Here is a 13917-nt window from a genome sequence, read left to right on the forward strand (position 1 = left end):
AGAATATAGATCCTTTACGTCTCTGGTTAAGTTAATTCCAAGGTAATGTATGGTTTTTGGTGCTATTGTAATTGGGATGGATTCCCTAATTGCTCTTTCTTCAGTCTCGTTATTCATGTATAGAAATGCAACTGACTTCTGAGCATTGATTTTGTATCCCGCCACATTACTGAATTGCTCTATAACTTCTAATAGTTTGGGAGTGGATTCTTTTGGGTTTTCCATATAGAGTATCATGTCATCTGCNATCATGTCATCTGCAAAGAGAGACATTTTGACCTCTTCCTTGCCGATTTGGATACCTTTGATCCCTTTTTGTTGTCTGATTGCTGTTGCAAGGACTTCTAGTACTATGTTGAACAATAGTGGCGAGAGGGGGCATCCTTGCCGTGTTCTTGATCTTAAAGGAAAGGCTTCCCGCTTTTCCCCATTGAGAATAATATTTGCAGTAGGCTCTTCATAGATGGCTTTTATGAGATTGAGAAATGTACCCTCTATTCCTACACTCTGAAGGATTTTAATCAGGAAAGATGCTGTATTTTGTCAAATGCTTTTTCTGCATCAATTCAGAGGATCATATGGTTCCTGGGTCTTTTCTTGTTGATATGAGGTATCACGCTGATTGATTTGCGAATGTTGAACCACACTTGCATCCCAGGTATGAATCCCACTTGGTCATGATGGATAATCCTATTAATGTACTGTTGGATTCTATTAGCAAGGATCTTGTTGAGGATTTTGGCGTCCATGATCATTAGGGAAATCGGTCTGTAATTCTCCTTTTTTGAGGGGGTCTTTGCCTGGTTTGCGGATATAGGTAATATTGGCCTCATAGAATGAGTTTGGTAGCTTTCCTTCTGTTTCTATTTTTTGAAATAGCTTTAGGAGAATAGGTATTATTTCTTCTTTGAATGTTTGGTAGAATTCCCCAGGAAAACCGTCCATGCCTGAAGTTTTGTTATTTGGAAGGTTGTTTATCACTGACTCAATCTCTTCATAGTTAATTGGCCTGTTTAAGAAATCTATTTCTTCCTATTTCAGTCTTGGTAGTTTATAGGTTTCCAGGACGGCCTCCATCTCTTCCAGATTGCTTAATTTATTGGCATATAGCTGTTGATAAAAATTTCTAATAATCCTTCCAATTTCAATGGTGTTGGTCCTGACCTCTCCTTTTTCATTCATAATTTTATTAATTTGGGTCCTTTCTCTTTTCTTTTGGATAAGTCTTGCCAGTGGTATGTCAATTTTATTGATTCTCTCAAAGAACCAGCTTCTAGTCCTGTTGATCTGCTCTGCTGTACTTCAGGTTTCTAATTCATTGATTTCTGCTCTAATCTTGGTCAACTGCTTCCTCTTGAGTGGGTTAGGCCTGTCCCTCTGTTGCTGTTCCAGCTTCTTGAGGTGAGAATATAGAAACTGCATTTTAGATTTTTCTATTCTTTTGAGTGAGGCTTGGATGGCTATGTATTTCCCCCTTAGGACTGCCTTTGCAGTATCCCATAGGTTTTGGACCGTTGTGTNTTCAGGTTTCTAATTCATTGATTTCTGCTCTAATCTTGGTCAACTGCTTCCTCTTGAGTGGGTTAGGCCTGTCCCTCTGTTGCTGTTCCAGCTTCTTGAGGTGAGAATATAAAAACTGCATTTTATATTTTTCTGTTCTTTTGAGTGAGGCTTGGATGGCTATGTATTTCCCCCTTAGAACTGCCTTTGTAGTATCCCATAGGTTTTGGACTGTTGTGTTTTCATTCTTGTTGGTCTCCATAAATTGCTTAAATTGATTTTTGATTTCCTGGTTTATTGAGTCATTCTTGAGCAGGATGGTTCTTAGNATGGTTCTTAGTCTCCAAGTGTTTGAGTTTCTTCCAAATTTTTCCTTGTGGTTGAGTTCCAATTTCAGGGTGTTGTGGTCTGAGAATATGCATGGGATAATTTCAATCTTTTGGTATCGGTTGAGACCTGTTTTGTGTCCCAGAATATGGTCTATTCTTGAGAATGTTCCGTGGGCGTTAGAATAGAATGAGTATTCTTTGGTTCTGGGGTGTAGTGTTCTATATATATCTATGAGGTCCAACTCATTGAGTATGGCATTCAAAGCCTTTGGTTCTTGGCTTAGTTTTTGCCAGGGTGTTCTGTCTATTTTTGAAGGTGGAGTGTTGAGGTCCCCTACTATTAATGTATTTTTATCTATATGTCTCTTTATTCTGGTTAAGAGTTGGTTTGTGTATCTTATCGTATAAAAAGAAATGACCCATCCATTTGCTGTCTACAAGAGACTCATTTTGAACCCAAAGATACTTTCAGACTGACAGTAAAGGGATGGAGTGCCATCTTTCACACAAATGGACCTCAAAAGAAAGCTGGGGTAGCAATTCTCATATCAGATAAATTGGATTTTAAACTAAAGACTATAGTTAGAGACACAGAAGGGCACTATATTATTCTTAAAGGATGTATCCAACAAGTGGATATGACAATTATAAATATATATGCCCCCAAGAGGGGAGCAGCAAGATACACAGGCCTTGGCAGTCTTCTTAAATGTTGGTGCTCCTTGCGAGCTTTTTAAGAGCATGAGTAACACTGCCTGAATTTTGAATTCTGGCTCCGAAGAGTAGTGTGTAACCATGGGCAAATCACATCACCTCTCTGTACATCACTTTCCTCATCTGTAAAATGAGAATACTAATAATATCTATGCCATATGGTTGTTGTAACTTTAGCTGATTTTATCCATATTTATTAGCTCGAGTTTAGATCATTCTTCTGAGCTCCAGATAAGTATTTCCAATTATACAATGGACATTTTCACTTAGATCTTTCACACAGGCATTTTCCTATCTCTCTCTTCCCCCCCGCCACCTGCCCTTACTTGCCTTCTATAGTTCCTCCTACCTTTGAAAACTCCAAATTATCCTATAAGGTTTAGCTTGGCTATAATCATAACGTAGGGGATAAGACTGTGTACGGAGAGAGAAGAGCAGTGAGATGCAAAGGGCTTCAGTTGAATGGGAGAAGCAGATTCTTAATGTGGAAAATGGGAGAGAGAGAGAGACAGAAAGAATGAGCAGCAGAAGTAGGATTTGTAAAAGGCCATACAGCTGGGATTGGACCCCCTTTACCTAGAGGTACAGAGAATAACTGTTCCTCTCTGTCTTCCCAGCATGGAGCACAGTGTGGACAGCATTGCACGTCTGAAATAAAACTTACTTCCATGGCTGAAAGTGGTGTCCAAAGCGACCTCTGTGCTCCGGTGCTGAAATATATACCATGAAGACAGAGCTTGGGTTTAAAGAAGGAAGATAGTTTGTTACTTTGCCAGGCAAAAAAGGCTGCAGCTAATGCCTTCAACACTATAAGCCGGCCCAGGGTTAAAGGCTGAGGGGTTTTACAGGAAAATACAGGATCTGGGCGGTTTCAATAGGAATCTTATACATGTTAGTCATGTCTTCAAGGTGCTGTCAGCACTTGCCCTGATGCTGGCCATCTGAGTCTTATTACTAAGTATACATTGAGGTCAGCGAGATGTCAGTATCAATACTGAGTTCCGGGAACAAAGAATTCCACAGAAAAACAAATGAAGGAGAGGGAAGCTTTAGGAATGAAGAGAAAAATTTGTTCAGTTTAAAGTCATGCTTTGCTGACGCACTAATGTGTACATTTTAATTTCCATCCATCCTTACATTTCTATAGTGATTTCAAAAGAAATGCACAGATGAACAAAAAAAATAAATGAATAAATAAACGATGGCATACATGCCTCTGAAATTTTTTGCTCCCTGGCATATTAGAGGGCCACAAATTAGTAGCATCTGTAAAAGTGATCTAGTCTTGGGTAATTATTACCAGAAATAAACGTTTCATAATATTGTTGAATTGCTATTTGGGACAGGCACCTTGAATTGTTAAAAGGATAATGATAAGTAATCTCATTCAATAGGCACATGGATTTGGATTCTTGTGGGAATGGTTTTAAGCTCAACATCCTGGCAGATTCTTTAGAATGCAGTTCTGTTAAAAATCAGAGCTATTTTGGGGCACCTGGGTGGCTTAGTTGGTTAACTATCTGCCTTTGGCTCAGGTCATGCTCCCAGGATCGACTCCGTGTTGGGCTCCCCACTCAGTGGGGAATCTGCTTCTCCCTCTGCCCTTCACACTACTTGTGCTGTCTTTCATTTGCTCTCTCTCTCTCTGTCTCTCAAATAAATAAATAAAATCTTAAAGCAAAAAATGAAACAAAACAAAAAAACCCAAAAACTTTTTAAAAAATCAGGGCTGTTTTTTATTTGGGCTGCTTACTGAAATAATTGTCCTTAAAATGTTCTGGCCCTTGTTACTCTTTTTTTTTTTCCGCCTCTTGGCAGGATTCTAGGTCTTCATAGAATGCATAACTAAATCACTCATTTTTTGTTTGTTTTTTTGTTTTTTCCCCAAAGCAAAACAGTTGTACCTATCTATTGGTACATACCCTTCATCACTGTTTGGAAAAGTGGTCTGGTTCTCCACCTGTGTGAAAGATACATATCAGGCCCTGAATTTTCATAGAGAATATTATTTCTACTCTCTGAACACCTGGTATCTAAGGCATATGAATATCTATTCCACAACACCCTCTATTAGCACTTCAGGCACTTGTCAAAGAATTCAACCATAATCAGACTATGATCCAGTACTTGGGAAAGGCTTGCTTGAAAATCTGATATTTAAGAATGTGTAGGGGGACACATGAACTCCAGGTTCTCAAAAACCTAACCCTTCATGGTTAGAACATAGAAAGAAATAGATCCCTACAGGAATGTTTCATTTTAATGTTAGATCCTTAATATTGATAGAAAGTGAACATAAAGTATTTATTTGAAAATTATTCTGTTTTTATTACAGAAGCATCATTACAAAGATATAAAGAAATAAACTGCTTTGAGATCTCAGCATGAGAATAAAGTTAATTCTGCTTGGTGAACCTGTGTATTTCCCTGATCAGTCAATGTGAACAAAGGTTCAGAGGGAAATTTAATACCTTGTTAAGGAAACTTACTCATGCCATGTGCCTGGTACATTGATTTCTCTCCAACTTTTAAAGAATTTTTTTGTTATTAAAAAAAATCTTTCTTAAAGTGATGTTTTTTTAAAAATGTAAATGAATGGAATAGAATCAATAAACAAAGGTTTAGTTCATATTTTCGTCTGATTTTTAAATATTGAGAATCTTCACATGTGATATACGTTGATTCCACTTCTTCAGTTAAATTTGAGACTAGAATAAAGAAATCGAATTCTGAAATTTCTAAATGTCTTTTATGACCCATATTGTCAGTGTCTCCTGGAAAAGTGAACTGAAGCACAGATATCTTTGAGTACATTTTCAGAGTCATATTAACAAAGTTTCAGCTATGAGATAATGTCATCAATTCTTACCTGTTATGCATCCTTAACCTTGCTTGAATAGGTTAAAAAGCAATTCTACCTATTGATGGATAATTTGCAAATATTCATATATTTTGGGATACCAAAGTAACATTTCTTTAACACAATAAATTTATTTCAAAATAGTAAATGAATGTTTTATAATCATTATTTAAATTGTACATAGTTTACAGGTTGTGAATCAGTAAATTATAATTTTAATAGTCTATTTACCTATCTAATCTGTTTATCCACTTGAGTGTTATACTTGTCAATTCACTGTCATAACCACCGGATTTTTTTTATAAGAAAAATACTTTATAAATAACATTTAAGTCAACATAAAATTATGATGTATTATGTTTCAGGATTATAATAATGATCTTATGCTAAGCAGAAAAGATTCTAGTTTTATCAGTAACTATACTCAATTACAGAAACATTTCATTAGGCAGTAGAGCTTTTCTCACTAGGTTGCTGGAAGAAAATTAGGAGATGCGTTACTTTTTGATAAAATTTTATCTGCAAAATCTCTCCTCCTCTCAAAAAAGTAGTATATTCTTGAATCAGAGATTTAAGTTTTAATTTGCTAGCCTGGTTTTCTCTTTGTTAAGTTTCATTTGGCATACTATAATATTTTGATAATAGCCTTTAAAATTAATTGTGCCTCCATAAATGTTTGAAGAATGTTGATTTCTTCTTATAAGCCTTAAAACATGTTTTATCTTCTGCTGGACAAATGACAAAAAAAATTACAGACTAACTTTAATTGTAAGAAAAACAAGTATCAAGTTTAAAGATTAAATTTTGTCTGGAATCTACATACTTTTTTTATCTCCTGGGTTTTGAACACAGTTGATTTAGGGACCACTAATAAAATATTCTGTTTAATTTTTTTGAAAAAAAATCAGTTACTCATTCTCTTTGAAAACAAGCAAAAAATGATGTATATCAAATTTTAATGAAACTTTTTATAGTTACATGACAATAGAGGAAAGTCCTTCATTTGATTTTACATAATTTGTAAAGATAAATGTGTCTGAGACTGGCACCCATGCAAGGATATGTGAGTGCCTATAATAAGCGGTGTGCTGCTTTTCTCTGATGTGAGGCCGAGCTGGAATGTTTGTGTATTTATAAGTTTGTAGTTTGAAATATTCATATTTTGCTCAGTGGCCTACTAGTAGATCATTATACTTTTATTTGGTAAGTCTGTGTTTGATCTTTGCTCTTATTTTCTCTGGAGCTTTAAATGAATAAAATAACAAATAATTTACTACCCTCAAGCCAAACAGCCAAGAGCTGTGATCTTTTTAGAACTTAGTAATTTTGACCCCTCTCTACATTGAGGAAGGAGACATGCATGGGGGGAAAAATGGAATCTGGGGAATAGTCATATACAAATCACATACATAATTGTCTATTTCCTAAAATCTTTTTTTTAAACAAATGTCTATTCACATACTTGCTAGTACAAAGGATGTCCATGAATCAAATAAAAGTAAAGGTCAAGGAATTAATGTATTTATATGTCTCAACCCTGCCCCACATAAATGCTCTGAATATGCATAGGAGGATAGAAGAGGTTTGAGTTTTGAGACAAATAAAAAAAAAGAGTAGAGAATATCAGAGGAAATTAAAAATATAAAAGAGAAAAGTTATACAAAAATAACTTATTTATTTTTCAATGAGACCAAAAAGAGAATCTGGAAAATACAAATTTATACATACTTCACATGGGATATAACTATTTCTTATAATAATTTTTAACCAAATATCTGTTCATACATTCGTTAGTACAAAAGATGTGCATGAACAAATATTGATTATCCAAGTGTTCAACTCTGTAGTAAAGGCTTGCAGAGTATGTTGTCACATGATTTGTCAACATAGAGTAATGCCACTGTACTTATCTGGCTTTTGAAAACACTTAATTTCATACCTAGGAATATTTTATTTTCAAAATGTAAGCTTTGTATTAATGGAAGTCAATAACTTACTAAATTTCATGGAAATTAGAAATGCCTCATATTGATAGGAGCTTGAGACTTGATAACCAACTAATCTCATGGCTTCATCTCTTGAATGCTATAATCGCTAAATAAACAACAAATGAATAACCCTTACTTCAAAGAAAAAAAAAATCCAGACAATTAAGTTAATATTGATATTTAAATCCATATCATCTCTAAACCCCAGGTTTTAAGAATTAAAACAAGTAAACAAAGAGAGAAAAATCAACAGTAGAATTTTAACTATAACTGTACAACACTGTACACAAAGCAGCTACTTCCCACCTTTGAGTCTAAGATCTTGTGGGTAGACAATAAAACGTCAGTTTCTCTCACACATCTTCAAGATTGTTCTCCTTGGGCAAAATTAATTTTCCAATGATATCATGTTGTCTTCTGTTATCAGTTGGGATCATTAGGATAAATAAATCCCTTAATTTTTAAACACAAATGAAGATAACTCTTTCTGATTCTCTCTTTCTTTTTTAAAAACCTGACTTCCTCTGGTACATAGTTTTGTTAACCTCAGCAAGATTGTTTTCTAGAGCTTTCTGGCAACATTTAGCTTCACTAAAGAAACATATTGTAAAGTCTGCAACATTTTTTCGAATGCACTTTTTGTCACATGTCTTTTAGGACTCATCTGTATGACCTAAATCTGTCCAGTGTTTGCACTTGTCTTATATTTCTCAAACATTTTTTTAAAAGGAGATTTTCCAGGCCCCCCACCCAATGGTTTTGGTCTTATAATTTCCTTTCCTCCTTCTTCTCCTCTCTGCTTCCTCTTTTCCTTTCTTTCTATTCATCCTCCTCCCCATCCCTTTGCTCTTCTGTATTTTCCTCCCTTTCACCCCACCCACTATCGTTTTCTCAATTTCTCAGCTCTATGATGAATGTAACTTTGTCATTAGAGTTATTTTTCTGTTGCATGGTCTTTAGCTGTCTCACTAGATATGAAAACCCCTGTTCCATTTTTGTCCTCTGTCCCTGGACAGAGTCTTTCAGAATCTCAGTTTCTGACTATGAGGATTTTATAACAGTACATATATCAAGCATGTAAAACACAATAAGTAATTATGAAATGGCACATATTTTTCTTCGATATATTCCCCACTTTTGTTTTATTTTGCATAAATCCTTTTCTTTCTTTCTCTCTTTCTTTCTTTCTTTCTTTCTTTCTTTCTTTCTTTCTTTCTTTCTTTGTTTCCTTCTGGCTTCTTATATGCTTATGTTATATCAATACAGAATAAAGTGTTTTCAAATTAACTTAATATTTTTAACCTTTAGTACCTTTCCAGAGGTTTATTTCTGGCTCTAGGATTACCACATTTTCATCTTTAACTCTTCAAATCTAAAGAGATATCTTGGATTTACAGTTTATAAGTTTATGAACTGACATATTTTATATCCTCCTTAGAATGAATGATTGTCAGATCAGTAATCAATGAAAAATAACAAATGGTGCAGAACACTGAACATGTCATATGCTGCTTTTTCCCCCCTTTCTGTGCCTACATTGTATTTATGAGGAAAGTAATCAGAGCTTTCTTGTGTATACCCTCTTGTCACTTTTGCCAGAGGCCACTTTATCATAAAACTACACTCAATCAATTAAATGCAAAATAAACACATTCCTAAAGTAAGAATAATAGTAGACATATTAATTTGTTCAAAATTAATTTTCTTAGCAATATACATATTTTTAATTTGTATGAAAATAAACATGCATGTACATAAATCATAAATTTTTGATGTGTTTTACTCACCATATCTGAATTTTTTTTGGATTCCATAAAATAAATGAAGAGTGAAATAAGTATTAAAAATGAAATTACATGGAAATTTTGATAGTGCTTCCTTATTTTACTCATGCCATATTATATCTTTACTATTTATTTTTATATCTACTAATCACTCTTTATTCATACACATTATTTCATGAGTTGTGGTATTTACAGTTACTCCAACTGAAATACTAGAAAAAATAAAGGACACCATCCAAACTTGACAGAGAAGCATAAGTGAAGGATATTCATTGGTAAGGATAGAACATATAATGAAAAAAAATTAAATTAATGAAAAGTTAAAATCACTAAATTGTGAAAAAACTATTAAGCAAAACAAGAGAAAATGAGTTAAGGGCATTGGATATAAAAGTGTACATTGGAACCATGATACTGTAACACATAATTTCTAAGTATATATTTATATGTAAAACATGCATATGCACATATAATTCATGTATCTTCAATATTTTCTAATGGGAAAAGGTTGAGATTATGTAGAATAGATTTCAAAATAGAGTTTTCCTCAACTATCATTTATTTGTCTTATCTTAAATTTAGCACACTTTTGAGTTATGAGTCCTCCAAGACTTATTTCAGAATGGATATCAAAAGGAACAGTTTAAAATTGCAACTTTGCTTTATGAAGTTTCTATAGTTAACTGAGAATGTGACCAGGAATTTCATGACCACATCTTGTATTCGGATTTTTGTTAAAGAAAAAAGTAACCTATTAATTTCTCCTTTTGAAGTTTTGTTTCTTCTCCTCGTGTTTTTTGGAATCAAAGTAATGCATGAAAATAATGTGTACTACTACTACTTGTGATGAATAATATAGCCAAATCAATCCCCACAAATTTGTTTTAGATCTACTCGTTTATTCAGAATATTATGCATTTGTTAATTAGTATTAGTAGCAGTATTTGAAAGTATTTACTATATTTCATGGGTTTTGGGGAAGATATTTTATTCTAGCTGTAAAACCAGATACAATGTTGGTTCAATCCCACCTGTAATTTGTATTAACCATGGAATTTTTGGAAAATTACTTTAATTATCTGACTTAACTTCTAATCTGTAAAATGAGTATTATTATACTCATATATCATGCATATATCATACAATATCAATGTCCTAGAGCAGTTATAAAAACGGAATGAGAAGCTATGCTTAGTAAATAGTAGTTATCTTAATCTAATTTTGTGTATTCTTGGTTTTCCTGGGGTGATGCAACCTAAAAGGTGAGTATGGCACATGGAAATAAAATAAGTGGAATATTTTGAGCACCATACTGTAATTATGTAAGCAAATGGGAAATGTGCAGGGAGGATATTGATGTCTTGCTTTTTCTTCAGCAGAACTGCATTCAACATAAAGGGGAGTCGTTTTATTGAATAATAAAAGCCTGACAATCACTGTGATTGGCTGACGGCCATTACTGCAGTGTAATTCTAAACAGCTTGTTTTTCAAAGTTCTTCTTGCATAACTCTACAAAACCCAGGCATTGCCCAGGCTACTTGAAAGTTTCAGAGCTCATTTTTAAAATGAAGTTTCTCTCAATTGAATACTGCTGTGATACAGGTGATGGAAAATATGCACTGAAATAATGTTTTCTTCTTAATTTATTAGAATCAGATTTTTTTGACGTGGAAGAAAAAATTTGGAAAATTTAGCAAACTAAGTTTTAAGGGCAGACAAAATTAATTCATGACTCAGAGACGAAAAAGACCACGTGTGAAGAGATCTTATTAAAAAAAAGAAGCCCAACATGTTTTTCAGTGAAAAGCATATTTGATCCATATTATCCAGCTTAAAATCCTATGATTTCCCAATGGAACTCAAAGAGGCTTCTGAAGTTACCAAATCCACCTTGATGCATTCATCTTTTTCAGTAAGTATCTCTAATCAGCAATCCTTACTCTAATGTATGTATAATAAGTGGGTGTAGAGTTGGCAACTCACCAAAATAAATGTTTAATGACATTTTAATGGTTATTTTAAATCTCTTTTATTTAAATTGTGGGTTAATACTTTATTTGGTCAATGAATTCTGACCAGAATGTTTGAGAAATATATTTGCAGTTGAAGCTCTCTATAATGGATGTGTACTTAATTTTCAGAATTGTCCAGGTTAGATCATCTCGGATGGAGGCATTTTATCTTAAATGTCAACATTAGAAACACTGAGATAAAGACCAGGGGCAGCAATCTGTGAACTGCGGAACTGTGTTAATTGTTCATTCTCAAACATAGAGATGCCAATTAATTCCACACAACCCAGATTCAAAGCAGCATGGAGAAATGGTTCTGATGTTAGTATTGCACATAAATGAAGAAAGTAGATGTGTTCCAGCGCCCAGAAAGCTGATTCTTCAACAGGCACCAATAGAAGAATCCCAATGCAACCAGCAATTGGCTGGTGGAATCTTTGTTCAGGCGAAAGGCACCCTAAACCAGCGGCTAGGTGGAGAAAACCCTCTTTCACCCTCACCTTCAGAATCAACGGATCAGCCACCTGGGCTCCCGCAGGCTGCGCCACCGTCTCACTCCTGGTGCACGTCTCCCCCTCTCGACCGCCAAGTGCTCACTCCCTCCCGGAGAGCACTTACACAATGGACTCACTTGTTTCCCTTGAACCTCTCCTTTGACTTCCAGCCCCAGCCCACAACTTGAGCAAGAGTCAGGCAGGAGCCTCTGCCATGGAGAATGGACCCGCGAAGCCTTCCAGACGGGCTTGGAAGCACGCGCGCACACGCAGACAAAACAAACAATGCTTGGTCCACGAATGAATAAATTAACGACACCCATGCCCCCACCCACTGCTCTGCAACCCGCAAAAAGAAACCCGGAATGGGGTTTCCTCAGTGAGATATTTTGTTTTGTATTTCAAACTGCAAACATTCTTCTTTGGCGGCGGCAGAAGAGATGCTGTGCGTCCTGATGGCAATAAAGATTGACGGTGGCTTAGCCCGAGACAACGCCCCCAGTATTGCGCTGCGCCAGGTTCCCTGAGAACCGCGAGGGGGAAGCGCAGATCCAGGGGAAGGGAACAGCAGAGGCAAAGGCAGCTTAGGAGGGATGAGAAATGGGAAATCAGGGAGGAAAAAAAATGAATGAGTCAAATAGGGCTTTAATAGTGAAACTTCGGGAGAGAAAGGGGTGGGATCTCTCCCCAGGTAACTACCTTGAGATTAAAAAAAAAGATGAATGCATAAGGAAGTGGCAAGCAACAACAACTTTGAGGTGAGCAGCAAGTTGTTCACCTCCTCTAAAGCGTTTGATCAGCACGCCCAGAGCTGCCCCAGAACACGCGCTCCCCCTCGGAGGCGGCGGGGGCAGCGGTGGCAGCGGCGGCAGCAGCAGCAGCAGCAGCAGCAAGAACAGCAGCAGTAATAGCGGCAGCGGCGGCAGAGGCAGCGGCAGCTGCTCGCCTCCGGCCCAACCCTGCTCCGCTCCCGCTCTCGTCGGCGCCCTGCCTGTCTTGCGTGTGCGTGTGCGTGTGCTCAGCCTCAGCGTGAGGGGCACCTGCTCGTCTGGGCTCACAGCGGAGGCAGCCTCGCCAGGAGCTGCCGCTGCCGCTGCTGCCGCTCCCAGGCGCCGGGCTCCCCGTCGCCGCCGCCGCCTCGCCGCCGGAGTTGGGCTCCGTGGGGCTTCCCCCCTCGCAGCCTCGGTCCTTCCCGACTGCCTGCAAGTCAGCCTGGCTTCGAGTCACGTGTCAGTGCCTGAGGCAGAGACTGAGAGAAAAAAACGCGCTTCATTCCTTCTTCCACCGCCATACTGTATTTTATACTAAATCTCATTTTTATTCCAACATTTTACTCCCGCTCGGTGAGTACCTTCTCAGTGGCATTCTTGTCCTATTCTTTTTTTTTTTTTGTCCTTCTTTTTTGTTTTTTTGTTTTTGTTTTTCTTCTTTTTTTTTCCACTTCTTTGATTATTGTTTATATTTGGGAAAGCTGGAGGAGCATGGTTTTGAGCCTTTTCCTGAATCCAAGTTTTTCTAGCATGCGATGGTTCTGTAGACAAGGCGCTGTGCTGGGAGTCCGCGGCGACCGTGCCCGCTGGGAGCGACTCCCAAGTCCAGCAAAATGTGCAACTGGTTTTATGGAAAAAGCAATGTGAAGTATGGTGCCTATTTTTTTTCTTTGTAAAAATAAAAAGCATGTTTCTAACTATTTTTTTTGCATACTCTTTTTTCTGATAAGATTTTTGTATAGGTGGGATTTTACGGCAGTGTTTACAAGTTTGTGGTTTTGCAATACTGGTACAAACCACTGAGCAAAAAACATTAATTTTCTATTTTTTTGTGCCGTTTTTGGAAGCCGGTGAGAACAAATTCGTTTTTTTCCCTCCTGTTTTTGACACCCATTGATAACATGAAACTTTTCTTGCAGCTGGTTACTGGGATAATTTTTAAGCAAAATACTTTTTTCCTCCTTTATATTAACTGTGACTTTTGCACATTTGATTTTTTTAAAAAACCGAGATAATTTTATGATAGATATCCTGATATCTATATATTATCCCTTCTTCCTCCCCTTCCCCTCCCCGTAAATCAATTTTCAAATGATGGCAGTGGAAGGTTTTTCTGGAAAAAAAAATGAAGTGCGGTTTGGTTTCCTTGTCAACGGAGGATGAAGTGAACAGCTGAACAGCTCGCAGAGAGAAGGTACTTGGTCCCCTTGGAGGCGTTTCCCGGGTTTGCAATGGCAACACTGGT

The 13917-nt window shown here is 36.6% G+C and overlaps 1 protein-coding gene across 5 annotated transcripts in view; it reads left to right on the forward strand.

Annotated features, from left to right (window-relative positions):
- Window positions 1-10716: 10716 nt before the first annotated feature.
- The window catches only part of RALYL (RALY RNA binding protein like), a 711504-nt gene continuing 708303 nt past the window's right edge, over window positions 10717-13917 (forward strand). For 2 of the 5 annotated variants that reach the window (XM_034668250.1, XM_019797147.2), the window contains exon 1: window positions 12891-13866. The gene's annotated coding sequence lies outside the window, so the exon portion shown is untranslated. Of the gene's footprint in view, window positions 11089-11317; window positions 12441-12716; window positions 13867-13917 lie in introns of those variants that run through there. The other 3 variants (XM_019797149.2, XM_019797152.2, XM_034668252.1) reach the window with 3 other exon arrangements.

This window comes from Ailuropoda melanoleuca, chromosome 9 (assembly GCF_002007445.2).
Source record: "Ailuropoda melanoleuca isolate Jingjing chromosome 9, ASM200744v2, whole genome shotgun sequence".
Taxonomy (NCBI): domain Eukaryota; kingdom Metazoa; phylum Chordata; class Mammalia; order Carnivora; family Ursidae; genus Ailuropoda; species Ailuropoda melanoleuca.